Below are 17,211 nucleotides of genomic sequence, written 5' to 3' on the forward strand. Positions count from 1 at the left end.
TTCAGTTCAATAGGCAGACCTGTTGGAGTCAAACTCATGAACAGGGTTTAATATAATGCCCAAAGTTTTAGCATAACTGGCAACTGCTAGGTCTTTCAGAGCATTTATAGATTCTCCGGTAGGTATGGGCAGACACCTAGAATGAACTACAACACAGTATTTCAAAGGGGCTTAATTTAAGCCTGGTTCTGGGAGCCACTAATCCATAGTAGGGCAACTGGCAAGGCCTTATCCCAAGTTAAGTTAGTATTCATTTTCTCAGTTTTTCCTGTTGATTGTGGTCTCTGGGATTAATGTAGTTCCAATGCCTTAAACCAAATTGGGATAATTTCCTTAAGGAGGGCTTTAACTGATTAAAAAGTACTGATTTTAATGAACTTATTTACAAAACAGAAACACAGACTTAAGAAACCAAAGGGGAAAGGTTGGGGGGGAGGGATAATTAGGAGTTTGGGATTATCATATACACACTACTATATATAAAATAGATAATCAACAAGGACCTACTGTATAGCACAGGGAACTCAGTATTCTATAATAACCTATATGGGAAAAGAATCTGAAAAAAAATATATGTAACTGAATCACTTTGCTGTACACCTGAAACTAACACAACATTGTAAATCAACTACAATACAAAATAAAATAATTTTTAAAGTACTGATTTTAAAAACTGGTAATTTTAAACTGCCACACACAAAACCAGTGGTGCACAAGTCTCTGTTCCTTCTGAAGTTTATACAATTCATTGTTATCATTAATCAGTCTTTTTACAAAGAGTTCTGAGACCATTTTTCCACCACTGATTAAGACTGGGGTGGCAGGTATTGGAGATAATATTCATTTAGCCTCTTGAGTTTTCTGGACAGACTTGGTGACCTTGCCAGCTCCAGCTGCCTTCTTTTCCACCACTTTAATGACACAGCAACTGTCTGTCTCATGTCATGAACAGTAAAGCAACACAGAGGAGGATATGAAACTCAACACATGCGGGCTTGCTAGGAACCGTAATCAACAGAAGCAACATCACCAGATCAAAAATTTGTTGCCAGGACTTCCCTAGTGGCACAGTGGTTAAGAATCCACCTGCCAGTGCAGGGGACATGGGTTCGATCCTTGGTCTGGGAAGATCCCACATGCCACAGAGCAACTAAGCCTGTGCGCCACAACGTGAGCCCATACACTGCAACTACTGAAACCTGCACACCTAGAGCCCATGCTCTGCAACAAGAGAAGCCACCACAATGAGAAGCCTGTGCACTGCAATGAAGAGTAGCCCCCCACTGGCTGCAACTAGAGAAAGCCTGCAAGAAGCAATGAAGCCCCAATGCAGCCAAAAATTTAAAAAATAACAATAAATATAAAATAAAAACGAACTTGGGCCCATCTTCCAGCTTTTTCCCAGAATAATGATCAGTCTCCAGCTCAGCAAACTTGCAAGCAATGTGAGCTGTGTGACATTCCAGCACAGGTTCATATCTAGCACTGATTTGGCCTGGATGGTTCAAGATAATCACTTGAGGCATGAAGCCAGGTGCTTCCATCGGTGGGTCATTTTTTTCTGTCACCAGCCACATGGTCACAACGAACATCTTTGACAGACAAGTTCTTGACATTGAAGCCCACACTGTCCCCAGAAAGGGCTTCACAAAAGCTTCATGGTACATTTCAACAGACTTTACTTCAGTTGTAACATTGGAGCAAAGGTGACCACCACGATAGGTTTGAAAACAGTCTCCACTCAACCCACAGGGACAGTACCAATACCAACAATTCTGTAGATGTCCTGGAGGGGCAGACTCAAAGACTAGTCAGTTGGATGAGTTGGTGGCAGGATGCAATCCAGAGCAGCATGGTTCCACTGGCATTGCCATCTTTTGGGTGACTTTCCATCCCTTGAACCCAAGGCATGTTAGCACTTGGCTCCAGCATGTTGTCACCATTCCAGCCAGAAATTGGCACCAATGCTCCTGTGTTGGGGTTGTAGCCAATTTTCTTAATGTAAGTGCTGACTTCCTTAACAATTTACTCATACCTCTTCTGGCTGTAGCGTGGCTCAGTGGAATCCATTTAACAGCAACATTTGGTTGTTTCACACCAAGAGTGTAAGCCAGAAGGGCATGCTCATGGGCCTGCCCATTCTTGGAGATACCTGCTTCAAATCCACCAGCATCAGCAGCAACAATGAGAACATCACGGTCAGACTGGGATGTGCCTGGAATCATGTTTTTGATAAAGTCTCTGTGTCCTGAGGCATCAGTAATAGTCACATAGTACTTATGGTCTCAAATTCCCACAGGGAGATATTGATGGTGGTACCACACTCATGTTCAGCTTTCAGTTTGTCCAAGACCCAGGCAATCCTCTTCAGAGACTTTTTCCGTCCAGGTGAGATTGCTTCCACCCATCTTGAAAAAAAGTGACCACAAACACTAGCAGGTATCTGAAATTTCCTGTAGCTCAAGGCATTTGTGTCCAGTCGTTGGTGGCACAGATTCCTTTGTGTTGGGCCCCTATCTGGGAAGGTCCAACAGCAGTCTTTGGGTTGTTTTTAGCACGAATCATGCAATTCTGAGTGACTCGCTGTATGGTCTTCTATAGGTTAGGCCCCATTATATATATTTGAATCCATTGTAAGGTGGCATCTCCTGTAATGGGTACTAATATGAATGTGCTGCAGCACAGGGTCCAAGATCACCTCAGGAATCAAAACAATTGTGCACTACATTTCCAGCCAGGCAAGGTGCAATCCAAGTGAAACCCCACTCCTTGACCCTCTCTTTGTCCTTTTCTGAATAAACTGGATGGTATTTTGACAAGTCAGTCTGTGGGAGAAGTGATCCTCTTGCCTCAGAGGATATTGCTTTAGGTGTCCCAGGGTCCCTTTTTAAGGGGATGTCTATTGGCCATGTGTTTTTGGCCTTCCCTGGAGTGCTGTTAGCACACACTCTGGTCTTACCTTTTCATAGACCTGGGGTGGGGGGAGAGGGGGAGGAGAGCTCTGTCTCCTGGGGTTTTCATGAGAACCATCTGTAGACTTAAAGAGTGTTCTCATGGAACACTGATGTCAAGCTGTTCTGAAGAAAAACTTAAGGGTGAAAGCTCATTGTTTCTCCCCCAGTAGGGGCTTACCTCTCTTCCAGTTACTCCCCTTTTGGGAATCCAGTGCCAAAAAAGTGGCATTTTGTTTTACATCTTCCTTCTTCTGTTGCTGTTCCCTGTTGAACACTTTAAAAACAACATCTACCCATTAAGAAGGGTTCATTCCAAATGCACCGTCTAATCTTCACAGCTTTCTCCCAATGTCTGAGACACTTTGCCCAAAATAGATCAAATTTATCATTCTAATATTTTCAGGGGCCTCAGGATCTGCATTAGTATAATGTCTGTAGGCTTGATAAATCTTTTCCAAAAATTCAGAGGGATTTGTTTTTTGCTGAATTTCTTGAATTTTGTTTGAACTATTTTGCTTTGGTTCCCCTTTTCAAAGCCCTGCCCAGATGCACTAATAAGTAGCGTTATAAATAAGGGCATTCCTCCCTCATTGGGGTCCCATTTTAGTTCAGCTGTGGGTGATGCCAACTGGGCTCCAGTTGTAGAGGACCCTCCTTATGAAGGAGGGTTGCAATCTTTCCAGTTAAAGAAGTCTGAGAAACACATCTGACTGATGATTTGCATTTAGTCCCCATATGAGATAAAGGTGTAAGGGAAATTGCCCTGCCCTGGGAGGGGCCCAAACTGGGTGCCCTGTCAGGTCTTAGATAGCGATACTAGACCAAATCCCTGTGCCCCAGGAACTAACACAGGATTTTCTAATTGATCCCTATAAGGAGGGGCAGTTCTGAGCTCCAGTGTCAGGAATTGGGGTTGGATAGGAACGGAAAGTGGCGGAAGGGGTGGATATATTGGCATAACAGCTGGAGGAGTTAAGGTATTTTATCTTCCCCCCAGAATTAGACTTTTTAAATTGAAGTATAATAGATTTTTTTAATTGTATTTATTTATTTATTTGGCTGCTTTGGGTCTTTGTTGCTGTGCACAGGCTTTTCTCTAGTTGTGGAGAGCAGGGGCAACTCTTCATTGTGGTGTGTGGGCTTCTCATTGCAGTGGCTTCTCTTGTTGCAGAGCGTGGGGTCTAGTCGCACAGGCTTCAGTAGTTGTGGCACTTGGGCTCAGTAGTTGTGGCTCGCGGGCTCTAGAGTGCAGGCTCCGTAGTTGTGGCGCACAGGTTTAGTTGCTCTGTGGCATGTGGGATCTTCCCCAACCAGGGCTTGAACCCATGTCCCCTGCATTGGCAGGCGGATTCTTAACCACTGCCCCACCAGGGAAGTCCGAAATATAGTTGATTTACAGTGTTTTGTTACTTTCAGGAGTACAGCAAAAGTGATTCAGTTATACTGTATATACATATATATATTCTTTTTCAGATTCTTTTTTCTTATAGGTTATTAGAAAATATTGAGTATACTTCCCTGTGCTATACAGTAGGACCTTGTTGTTTATCTATTTTGTATATAGTAGTGTGTATATGTTAATCCCAAACTCCTAATTTATCCCTCCCCCTCCTTTCCCTTTTGGTGACCATAAGTTTGTTTTCTATGTCTTTGGGTCTATTTCTGTTTTGAATACAAGTTCATTTGTATCATTTCTTCTTGGATTCCACATATAAGTGATATCATATGATATTTGTCTTTCCCTGACTTCACTTAGTATGATAATCTCTAGATCCATCCATGGTGCTGCAAATGGTGCTGCAATCCCACTCCTCAGCATATATCTGGACAAAACTCTAATTCGAAAAGACACATGCACCCCAGTGTTCACTGCAGCACTATTTACAATAGCCAAGACATGGAAGCAACCTAAGTGTCCATTGACAGGTGAATGGATAAAGATGTGTTATATATATACAAACACACACACACACACACATACACAGTAGAATATTACTCAGCAATAAAAAAGAATGGAGGAGTTAATATTTGAAGCAACATATTCTCACTCTCATTCTCTTCCTTTTCTTATTTTCCTTGATGTAATAGCACAAATGCTTGCTCATAAAGGATTTCATCATTCTTCCCTGCTTCTTCGCAGAATAGCCATAAATAGTAATTGATCATCTCTAACCTTTAAAGGATGACATTTTGCCTTGGCATCAACCAAACAGGGAGAATTCTGGGCTGAGGGTTTTGGTGATTTTAGGAACCAAGTGTAATCTTTTTCTCTTCTCCCTAGGAATGACCCACAGACACACCTTTCCCCTCCCCCCATTCCTTTTCTCCATTTGACATCAGTAAAAAATTTTAAATATCACAAAATTGATTTGACTGTAAATGAAGAAACAATACCAAACAAAATGAAGTGAAAAACTCAGAGGACAAAGAGTAAATCCTAAATAAACCCTCAAGTTTGGTCTTGGAGTTTTACATATACAACGACACAGGAGACCATAAATGATGTAATTAACACAGCAAGGGTAGCAGTGCATGGTGCACAGGGTCCCAAGATAACCATGCCTAAACCCCCTGTGGAGATCCGGACAGGTACAGTGGCCACACATTTTTACAGTAAAATATCATCTTCTTCTCACTCATGGGTTCATGGCTGTAATCAGATCACTTATCCAAAACCTACCTCAGAGGACTTTCTTTAAGGGATATTTAAAACATTCCCCATTTTTAAAGACAAAAATTAAAGACAAAACACAAATGGCACATATAAATGCTAGCATCCAAAGAAGCAAACAAACCAGTTCACAAATCTAGTAAAAGTCAAACAACTCTCTCCTCTCTCCAACAGGGTAACCTAAACAAAGGTATTTTAGCTTAATGCTCATTACCTGGGAGGCAGGGTTCCCAAAGACGGGCCATTATGTATAATTTAAGCTTATAGGCAACATCCCTTTAGTGATTAACTTATAATACAATACAAAGGTTCTTTCCCATTACATCTGCAGATGGACTGTGTGTCTGCATTTGAGTTTGAAGGAGAAATTTTCTGATCACCTTTTAGGATCACAAGTGTGAGCCCTGTCACTTAGAGCCAGACAGGGAGCAGAGGATCCACTTCACCCCCGCTCCCCACCACCTGCACCTTGTACAGCTCCTTATTTTTGAAGAGGCTCAGGACCCCGTTCCCGCAAACTTTTCCAGTGGCCCAGAAGAAGTGACCTGAGTTCTACTGAGCCAGGTGGGAAAGGAGGATGCTTTCTCTACGCTTACAGGGTACAAAAGCCAAAGTCTGCCTGGTCCAACAGACACTAAGCAAAACACCTGTGATTTGATAAGAATCTTAGGTCACTTTCTGGCTCCAGCTCTTGTCATCAAATATTCAACTCGAGGAAAATGGAACTCTGCCTACTATGGATAAGCAGTACATGGTCTGGACATGGGTCACTCACCTTTCTGTTTGGAGCCCATGCAATACTAGTGGCTGACTCCTGAGCTGTGTTGGCAGATGGAAAGGCATGGAGTTCAAATGGGCTTGAACTTGATCCACTGTTTTAGATTTTCTCTTGAAATGAGGAAATTTTTGTAACCAAAAATAGTTGGTTACAAAAATACTTAGTTGGTATTAGCTATTAGTTATAAAATAGGTAAATACTGGGCCTCATATAAATTCTGTAGGCCTCAGTAAGGCCAACTGGTCAAGACATACCTGCTTTAGCGCTATTCACAATAGCCAAGATATGGAAACAACCTAAATATCCATCAACAGATGAATGGATAAAGAAGATGTTTTATACACACACACACACACACACACACACACACACACAATGGAATATTACTCGGCCATAAAAAAGAATGAAATAATGCCATTTGCAGCAACATGGATGGACCTAGAGATTATCATACTAAGTGAAGTAAGTCAGGCAGAAAAACAAATATCACATGATATCACTTATATGTGGAATCTAAAATGTAACACAAATGAACTTATCTACGAAACAGAAACAGACTCACAGACATAGAGAACAGACTGTGGTTGCCAAGGGGGTGGAGCAGCACGGGAGGGCTGGATTGGGAGTTTGGGATTAGCAGATGCAAACTAGTATATACAGAATGGTTAAACAACAAGGTCCTACAGTATAGCACAAGGAACTACATTCATTATCCTGTGATAAACCATAATGGAGAAGAGTATATATATATCTGAATCACATTTCTGTACAGCAGAAATTAACACAACATTGTAGATCAACTATACAATAAAATACACTTTAAAAAAAGGCCCATTAGTGCCCGCATTGGCTGAAGGTCACTGCTTTGGAAGTTCCCCCTACTCTTGCAGGAAGTATGGCAGGAGAATGGGCTGGTGGTGCTTATCTTTCTTCTATAAATTGTTTCATAATGGAGTGTTCTTGTGATGATGTGGGGCACATTGCTGATACCAGTGTTGCTGAAATGTTGTCCCCAGAGCATGTAAATACGGACAGACAAAAGTAGGTCTCGTGCTATGAGGCCCCCTTGGGCAAACGTCTTTAGGAGCTTCCTTATCACACGTCACTTGGTGGCTACCTGTCTTCTGTACAGTAACTGGTTCTTCACAGAAGAGTTTACTTGACTAATGATGGAAGAACTTTCCCCTGCTTTCAGAAATTTTCTATCAAGTTGACTTCATTGTAACCAGAGACATTTCTCCTTCAGTTTCCAGTGTTATTGCTGTATCTGCTATAAAGTCCCATCTGCCAGCTTCCAGCTGTAATTCCTGAGGACTAGTGGGAACTGGGCCCCAGAAACAACAAAGCATGCAGTACAAGACAGCTGCCATCAACATCCTGCCTCTAGCGACTGCCCAGGATTCCCTGAAGTGAGAGGACCTAATTAAAATATCATCGTCCCCTCCGGAAAACAGCCAGAGTCCTGCGTGTGCATGGTTGCCAGCTTCCATCCCATTATTGACTTTTCTGCTTTTAAATGTTGTTTCCAAAGAACTTACAGCAGTCCCTGCCATGCATTGTTTTTCATTCTTTTTAGATTAATGAGGTGGCCTGCTCAAGTTAGATGAGCCAAATTAATCTCAATGAATGCAACCCATAACACCGTAAAAGCAAATAAGTGACTTTAACTCTGCTTGCCAAAGAATCTTTTTGGCATGGGAGGCGCCTAATTTTTCCTTCCTGACATTCGACAGGAAGAGTGAAAGTGACAGTCATGATCTTGATTCTCTTAAAGCAGATTTTTAATGAGCATTGAGTATGTGTCAGGGCATTTAGAAAATGTGTTGTTTTTTTCAAAGAAAAAGGATAAGATATCCATCAAGTTCGGCACTGCGTTGAATTTGCTTTATTTGAGAAGGAAGTAACTGCATCACAAAAGTTCTGACAAAGATATTAATGGGACTCTGTCAGAATGAATAATAATAAATGGTTTTCTTGGGCATCCAACATAAATGTCCTTATCTAAAATGGTATGTTGAGATGATGAAGCAAAGATGACAATAGAACTGTTGGCTGACTGTCCACTTTTTTCTGCTAACTGTAGAAACAATGAACGTGATGTTTTACCTCACAAAGGAGTACTGGTGATTGTAAGGAGGGGGCTCCTTCCCTCCTCCAACAGAGAGTTTTACCAGCTGCCAATAACAGCCAGCCTGCTGCTGAAATGTCACCATAAGGGACACAGCTGAGGTTACAGTATCTACAAAGGACATGGATATTTAGGAAAACATGAGTCAAAGCAGAGGAAGTAGGCAAAGAAAAAAGAACTGATGAAAAGAAAGTAGATAAGGAAAAGATCTATTCTATAAAAACTCTAGACTTTTTTCAACCTGTAAAATTAGAACCGGCAGCATCTCTTCCCTGCTTACATGGTTCCTTTCTCTAGCCAATAACCATGAGGACGCCTTTGCCATGGGAAGAATATTGTGATTTAATGACCCAAAGCGCTTTGTTAAATGCCATTTCCCATAAAGAGAGAGGCTCAAGATTCTGTGGCCCAGGAGCCATTGAGATGTGTGTTTATGAGGAGGCCCATCCAAACCACGTCAAACACAGGAAATTCTCACCATGGTTTACAAAGGCAAGTCTTACCCTCACCTGACACAGTACTTGTTAACCTTGGCTACAACTTAGAACCTCGCAGGTTGCTTTTAAAACCCAAGTCCAGTATCCTCAGAATCTCTGGAGCTGGTTCCCAGATGTCAGTGTTTCTTAAAGCTCAGATAATACAAAGCACAGTGAAGGTTCAGAACCACTGGCCTGAAACAGCATGACGTACAGATGGGCAAGTCATGTAGGGCACCTGGGTCAGTTATTTGGGAACCTCCCTAGAGCAATTCACATGGGAGAAAATTTTATTAAAATGTAATAATAATAATGTGTATACGTGCATAGTACAATTTTATATTATAAAGTGTTTTTATGTGCTTGTGAGAGTGCCCCCTGGGAAAATGCTTTGCATGTTGTAAAACTACACAAATGTTAGATGTAATCAGCCTGGGACTTCCCTGGCAGCCCAGTGCGTAAGACTCTGTGATTCCACTGCAGGGGGCAAGGGTTTGATCCCTGATTGGAAAATTAAGATCCCTCATGCCGCATGGCCAAAAAAAAAAAAAAAAAAAAAAAAAAAAGAAGTAATCAGCCTGTGTGATCACTGAGGAAATGAGCAGAATGAGAGACCTGGGACTCGGTCAGTTCTCACCAAACAAGTGGCTGGCAGACCTTTTACCAAAATTGGGTCCCTGACTTTCCTGTGTCCTCTCCACAACACTTGGGAGTCAGAATTATCTTTGAAGATCTCCCTAAAAGATTGACATATTTGGTTTCCTCTATTATGAACTGTGATTTAGCCTCATGTACAAACATGTGTTAAAAATTGCTCTAAGTTGCCTTAGAAATATGTTGCTTTAGTATTTCCATGATAAGATCACAAGTGAAACAAACTCAATTTTAGCTCCTCTGAAGTTTTCAAAGTTTGTTATTGTTGTTGTAATATTTGCAATTGTATTTTTTTCACTTGTCCTGCACCTGCAGCAAGTATCAGAAGTTTAGGAAAAACTACTGAGAGGAAAAATGGAAAGTGGAGAAAACTTTATCTATTAACTTAGTTTCTTTGGATGCAAATTGGGATAGATGAAGACTGTTCTCCTGGCTGAATGCCTTAGAAGAACCTAGAGAAGCCGCTGTGGAGCTGGAGGGTCTCTAGTGGGGGTGAAGCTGACTGACTGATTCAATGAGTCCCCCTCTCAGGACTCATCAGGGCCCCTCTCCCTCAGGAATTGAAGGTAATAACCGCATGACAGTTATTGAAACCCCCCAAGTCTCTCATTTAATCTCATTTAATCTCATTTAACCCATAGTCTCTCATTTAATCCTCAACCACCCTGTGAGTCAGTTGTTATCATCTCTACTTTACAGATGAGGAAATTGCAACTCAGAGATTATGTGACATCTCCAAGTCAAATATCCAGTGAATGGCCAAGCTGGGTGAGAACTGAAAGTCGTGCCCCTCTGGACTCCTGGTCACACATTCTGGGCAGGGCCCCAGCTTCCTAACTGTTCTGGTGGAAAGCCCTCTCTTCAGCTGTGGGGAAACAGGAGCCCCCTTCCCCAGGGCACACCTGTCGATGTGGTTTAGACAACTTTTCTGGGAGTCAGTTTCTCCCAAGTCTGCAGGAAAAAAGGTGGGTGTCATGTCCCTTAAATTCACAACTTCTCACCTCTTCTCCCATCACCTGAGATGGGAAAGGAGTGGAAAGAAGACTGGTTTGCCAGAGCCAGGCCTGATGAGAACTGGATGGGAGTGAGTGTGAGAGGAAGGGCTGGCCTTGGGTGGGGGATCACCTACCACCAGACTGGGGAGCTCTGGTTGATGCCACTTGTATTTACAACCAAGTGAAATGCTCTATTGGCAGGGCTAACTTAGCTTCCCATCCTCGAAGAGCAAGAGGACCAAGTATGTATTGAGGGGTCAGGTGCTAATAGTGGTGAATAGAAAGTAAGGATGAAAACATCTGCTCTTCACTCCACGTTACAAATCTAAATAGTTATATTACCTTCTTGGTCAACTCCATAGTTATTGTTTTGACCTGAGCAAGGGTCTTAAGCCTGACTAGTAGATATTGATTAGACTTGCAAATAGATTTAAGCAGTAAAACAGTAGGAGACTTAAAAAAATCCTGAGTTTCCGGAATATCAAAGAAGTCATACCAGCTAAAACTGCTGAACCAACTTCTTTAAAAATAAGCATTGATTCAAAATGTAATAGAATAGTGAACTCTTGCATCTTTTTAAGGACGTTGTCTCAACTTTCTCTCCATCTAATGAGGTGGGAAGGAGCATTGCACAAGGCAGGTAGTCACTCTTGGACTCTGTGCCTCTTCATGGATGGGAGACCTATGAAGAATGTCTGTGGATTAGTCATTTCTTCTATTTATGTGGTAAGTTAGGTTGACCTAATTATCAAACACAGAAGGTCAACAATCATGCCAACTTTGAGACATTGTCTAGTGACCCTTCTATTTCACCATCAGTCAGAAAAGTGCCTGAGCTTTTTAGGACCTTGGTGCTCCCAGGCACCATTTCTTATTTGCTCATCTCTGTGTTGAATTATTGGTCTGGCCACAGTGAGGGGGCATGATTCCTCTTTGTTACGTCCTGAACTGTTTGTTTGTTGATTCTACATTGAGCCAGGGGTGCTTCCTAGTCTCACTGAAATTAGAGAGACATTCAGAGAACCCACTGACTGAATAAATAAAAATTAGGGAAAAATCATTATGGGTCAATAATCCAGTTGGATTTTAAGAGGACATGAAAGAAAAGGAGTAACTGATTTTTAAAACTTAAAAATAAACTGTATTATAAAAGTAATATTTGTTTACTATATAAGTTTAGAAAAAAAAGAGAAAAATACTTCATGATCCCACCTTGTAGAGTTACTAAGACTGTTAACATCTTCTAGAACTTCTGTGCCTATGCATGTGTATGTCTGTATAGGATTCTACTGTGCATGTTGTTTCATAGTCTTTTTTTCCATTGGTAATATATCCTTCAGTGTCTTAAAGTTTGGGGGGTTTTGGTTTTTCAGTTGGAAACAGGCCTATGATGGGCATCTTTATGGTTAAACCTTTGTGGACATCATTAATTATTCTTAAGTAAATTACTGAAAGGGAAATGACTGGATCAAAGGATATGGAGTACCTAATTGCCCCTCAGAAAGACTGTACCAAGTTACATGTGTTCAAAATCTCCTCTATTTAAGACAAGAGTAGCTGGGCTCTCCCTGAGAGGTGTGCACAGGCTTCCTCCTCCACTTACCAGTAATTCCTCCCCTGCTTCCAACTGAGGCTATCGCTGTTTTTCTTTCCTTTAACAAGTTCCTGAGGGGGCAATGCTCACCCTTCCCTTATTTCCCTTTTCTCTCTCCACTCCTAGGACTGGATTATCACCCCCAGTGAGTCAAGCAAGGACCCTTAATACCATCTTGGAATTCCCAGGATCTCAGAGAGGAGCTAATGCCCTGGGTGAAATTATTAGGCCATTATGTGGAAAGCAGGAAGGAATGCAAAAGCACATATGACTCTAGCTTGTGAGTATGGGATGGGTCCAAGTATCTTCATCAGGACCAGTCCACAGCCCTGGGAAGAGTGGGCTTTTACATGGCAAGGGAGGAAGGAGGCTGACTCCACATGGTCTGCCTGGTAGGAGGTGGTGATTCGGCTGGCAGGATGGGAGTGGTATTAACACTGACACCATAGTTGTGTCTGTCTCCAGTAAACCATTTCTGTGAGGGCAAGAGAGGGCTGGTGTTGTCACAGCCCTGCTGCTGAGGACACTGTCCATGTTCTTTATACCAGGGGCTGCACAGCTCAAACCTCTCAGGGAGTAATGTCAGGAAGAGCTGTCTTTCCTGTGAAAAAGAGTATGACTCCTTGACTCAGGTAAAGAAAGGTATTTAATCCTACCTGCCTCCTTGAAAGCAAAGTAAAAGTGAACCAACTATTCTTAGCCTCATTTCTGGTGTAATCATCTCTCCTCACTCCATCTTTCCTATCTGTGTTGCCTGCAAAGAATATTTAGGTTTGTATTTCCAGGTATATATAGTCCTACGGTGTATGTGCTTTTATGGTAAGTCACACCACCTCTCACAGGGAAGGAAAGAAAGCGGGGAGGTAGGAAGGGAAGGAGGTCACCTGGAGGATTTTCTGAGTGGCAGATTTGAAACTTAACTGTGAGTCTTGAGTTCCACTTTAATTTACTTAAATACAGGAAGGAATTTATTCCCTTCCATTTATCCAGAACAAGAGGGACATAATAAATAATTGTTAAATTCTTGTTTACTAAAGACTTAAATTCAGGAGTGTTTCCCAGGTACCTGTGGAGGGGATGGAGGGAAGGGGATGGAAGGAAAAACAAAGGGAGAAGAGAAGGAGGGAGAAATGAGCTATGGCCTGGGAACATCTCCTAAACCACAGGGAGGGCCCAAGCCTGGAATCACTGCAGGGTGGTGACACTGGCTGCTCTCCCAGCAGGGGCACGATGCTTGCTCTGGGGGCTCAGGTGTGGCCTGACAGCATGGCAAGTGATTTGGGCCACATCCCAGGAGCTGACAGTCTCCTAAACGGTGCTGAGAAGCTGATAAAAGCTGAAGAGACTTGATGAGCACTTCTTAGACCCATTCACAGTCATTGCCAGTGGAGTCCATGATCTTAATTGTGGAGCCCAGAAAACTGGGATCTAAATGCTGCCAAGTGACGCCACTGGAAGTACCTGCCATTCTAGGCAGCTCTGTCCCCTAGTGCAGGAGGTAAAGAGTGAAGCTTTCAGGAAAAGTTTCCAGATTTTAAGTTATAATTTTCTCAATAAAATGTAAAAAAACAAAGGTCAGATATACATATAAACTCTCCTTTCTTCTTTCTGCCTCATGTGTGTGCAGTCCCCTAGGCTGTAAGTTAACACATGATGAATTAATCATATTACATTTACTCAAAACTCATTATCAAACTACTAGTAATTGTCCAGCCTGCACTTTATTACCTGCTGTGTTAAGCAGGACTTCCTATTATCTATCCTAAAAACCCCTTTCTTCAAGCTCTAAGAGGCTGCATGGTGGTCAAAATTTTTGAAATTTGATAGGAAGATTCTCGATCATTCCTTGCCCACTTCATTAGACATCAGCTTTAGTCTTCTGTGCACTCCCAGGGGCAGGTTTCACAGGTGACATGGGAAGGCTTCCAAGAGGCACACATGAGAAGGGAATGGAATGAGCATATTGAAGATTTTATTTTTCCTTCTATTCATTTGACCTTATTCTTTCCTCTGGTCTGGCTTCCCCTCTGCATGCTGTTGACCAGCATAGTGCTCGGCAGGTGACAGGCAGAACCTCCAGAAGGCTTATTTGGTAAGTGAATGAAATGAACATACTGAACATACTGGAGCATCTTCTTCTTTTTTTTTTCTTTCAATTTCCTTGGTTATTCTATTTGCCTTTCTCTTGGTTGACTCCAAGCACCATAGTGACATTCTTGTAAAGGTCTGAAACCATTTCAGAGGCCCACAGGGAAAATCACACATTTATGTACCCTACACTTCTAGATGTTAATGGTCACATTAAAACTTGAATAAGTGGAGGGCAGACTTGTTCCTGGTGAAAAGACAACATTCCATAAAATTGCCTGTTATTTCTAAATTGTACCTAAAGGTCCAGGGCCGTTCCATCATAATCCCACCAGAGTTGAGGGAAGGCAGTGAACAGAAAAGGCATGAGGGTATAATTCTGTAAAAATGGTTCTCAAATTCATCCAGAATAATAAGATAGAGGAAATCTCAAAAGAAATTCTAAAGATAATAAGTAAATGGGAAAAGATTTATCTTTCCAAACTCTAAACCATAAACACTGTTTTAAGAATGAACAAAGCCCATGTGCTACTGGCACACAAATAAGTAGATCTAAAAAAAAAACAATAGAACAAATACAGAAAGATGCTTTTACATGTAGTCAGTTTTTTTAATTTTAAGATATTTGAAACACAGGAATCCATAACTCCATACAATAATACCTATAAATAAGTGGGAGAGAAGGGAGGACTATGGCTTTCAATGGAATGTTGACTGCCCAGCTGACAAATGTGGAAGGGGTGCTAGAGTTGGAAAATCATTGTTCTGCAGCCATCATGGTACAGACAAGAATCATCAGTGGATACTAAGTCAAGGGGGAGGGAGGGAAAGATTTTGATGGTAAGCAAGATATTTGCATGGTATTAAAGTGTCTCCCCACACATGTAAGCAACCTAAATGTCCATCAACAGATGATTGGATACAGATGTGGTATACACACACACACACACACACACACACACCACTGGAATATTAGCCATAAAAAGAATGAAATAATCCCATTTGCAGCAACATGGAATGGACCTGGAGATTATCATACTAAGCGAAGTGAGTCAGAGAAAGATAAACATCATATGATATCACTTATATGTGGAATCTAAAGTATGACACAAATGAACTTACCTATGAAACAGAAACACACTCATAGACATAAAGAACAGACTTGTGGTTGCTGGGAGGGCAGGGAGATGAATTGGGAGTTAGGGGTTAGCAGGTGCAAACTATTATATATAGAATGGATAACAACAAAGTCCTACTGTGTAGCACAGGGAACTATATTCCATATCCTGTGACAAATCATAATGGAAAAAAAAATAAAGTGTCTTCCCATGGATTTCTTACTAGTTAAAAGGGGAAAACACTAACTATACAGTAATTACCAGGTGATCAAAACTAATAGCACCAATATGGGACAGATGAATATCATGAAACCAGATATAATACTTTGAGACAAAATGTCACTTCTATCATATCCCAGCTGAAATGTATAATCTGAATTTAGTCATTAAGGAATGTCAGGCAATTCCTCCCAAAGAAAAAGGGAATGAATGCTTTCAAAAAATGTCAAATGCATAAAATAAAAAAAAAAGACTGGGTATAGATACCAGATTAAAAGAGATTAAAGAGACATGACAACCAAATGTAATACCTGATCCTAAACTACATCCTGTATTGGAGGTGGGGAGGGATGCTAAGAAGGACATTATTGCGAAAATTGGAACATGGACTTTATTTTTTTTTTATTAAAGTATTGTTGATTTACAATGTTGTTAGTTTCAGGTGTACAGCAAAGTGATTCAATTATACATATCTATATATCTATATATATGTATATTCTTTTCCAGATTCTTTTCCCCTATAGCTTATTACAAAATACTGAGTACAGTTTCCTATGTTATACAGTAGGTCCTTGTTGGTTGTCTATTTTATATTCAGTAGTATATAAATGTTAATCCCAAACTCCTAATTTATCCCTCCCCTGGACCATGAACTTTAGATTAAGGTATTGTATCAATGTTAAATTTACTTAAATTGACAACCCTACTGTGGTTATGTAAGAGAAATTCTTATTTCTAGAAAATGCACACTGAAGTATCCAGAGGAAAAGAGTCATAGGGAGTGCAACTTACTCTCAAAAGTTCAGGAAAAGACTCAGGAGAAAATATTTATATAAAATAGGTAGATAGATAATAAGGCAAATGGGTACGAAATGTTAGCAATAGGTGAATCTAGGTAAAAGGTACATGGATGTTCTTTGTACTATTATTGCAACTTCTCTGTAACTTTGAAATTATTTCCAAATAAAAAGTGTTCTTTTGTTGTTTTTGTTTTAAGAATACACACAGTTGGGACTTCCCTGGTGGCGCAGTGGTTAAGAATCTGCTTGCCAATGCAGGGGACATTGTTTCGATCGCTGGTCCAGGAAGATCCCACATGCCACGGAGCAACTAAGCCTGTGCGCCACAACTGCTGAGTCTGTGCTCTAGAGCCCACGAGCCACAACTACTGAGCCTGCATGCCACAATTACTGAAGCCCGTGTGCCTAGAGCCCACGCTCCACAACCAGAGAAGCCACCACAGTGAGAAGCCTGTGCACTGCAATGAAGAGTAGCCCCCGCTTGGCGCAACTAGAGAAAGCCCACATGAAGCAACGAAGACCCAATGCAGCGAAAAATAAAAATAAAATAAAATAAATTTATAAAATATATATATATGTCCACAATTTTAAAATACTAAAAAAAAAAGAAAGAAAGAAAGTAAAACGAATACACACAGTTATGGTCCCATCTATATAAAGTTCAAGAATAGGCAAAACTGGGACTTCCCTGGTGGTCCAGTGGTTAATAATCCACCTTACAATGCAGGGGATGTGG

At 41.2% G+C, this 17,211-nt stretch overlaps 1 pseudogene; it reads right to left on the minus strand.

Moving 5' to 3' along the window:
• Positions 1 to 840: 840 nt before the first annotated feature.
• LOC132490467 (elongation factor 1-alpha 1-like) overlaps positions 841 to 17,211 on the minus strand; it is a 90,368-nt pseudogene continuing 73,997 nt past the window's right edge.

The sequence above is a fragment of the Mesoplodon densirostris genome, chromosome 5, assembly GCF_025265405.1.
Source record: "Mesoplodon densirostris isolate mMesDen1 chromosome 5, mMesDen1 primary haplotype, whole genome shotgun sequence".
Classification (NCBI taxonomy): Eukaryota; Metazoa; Chordata; class Mammalia; order Artiodactyla; family Ziphiidae; genus Mesoplodon; species Mesoplodon densirostris.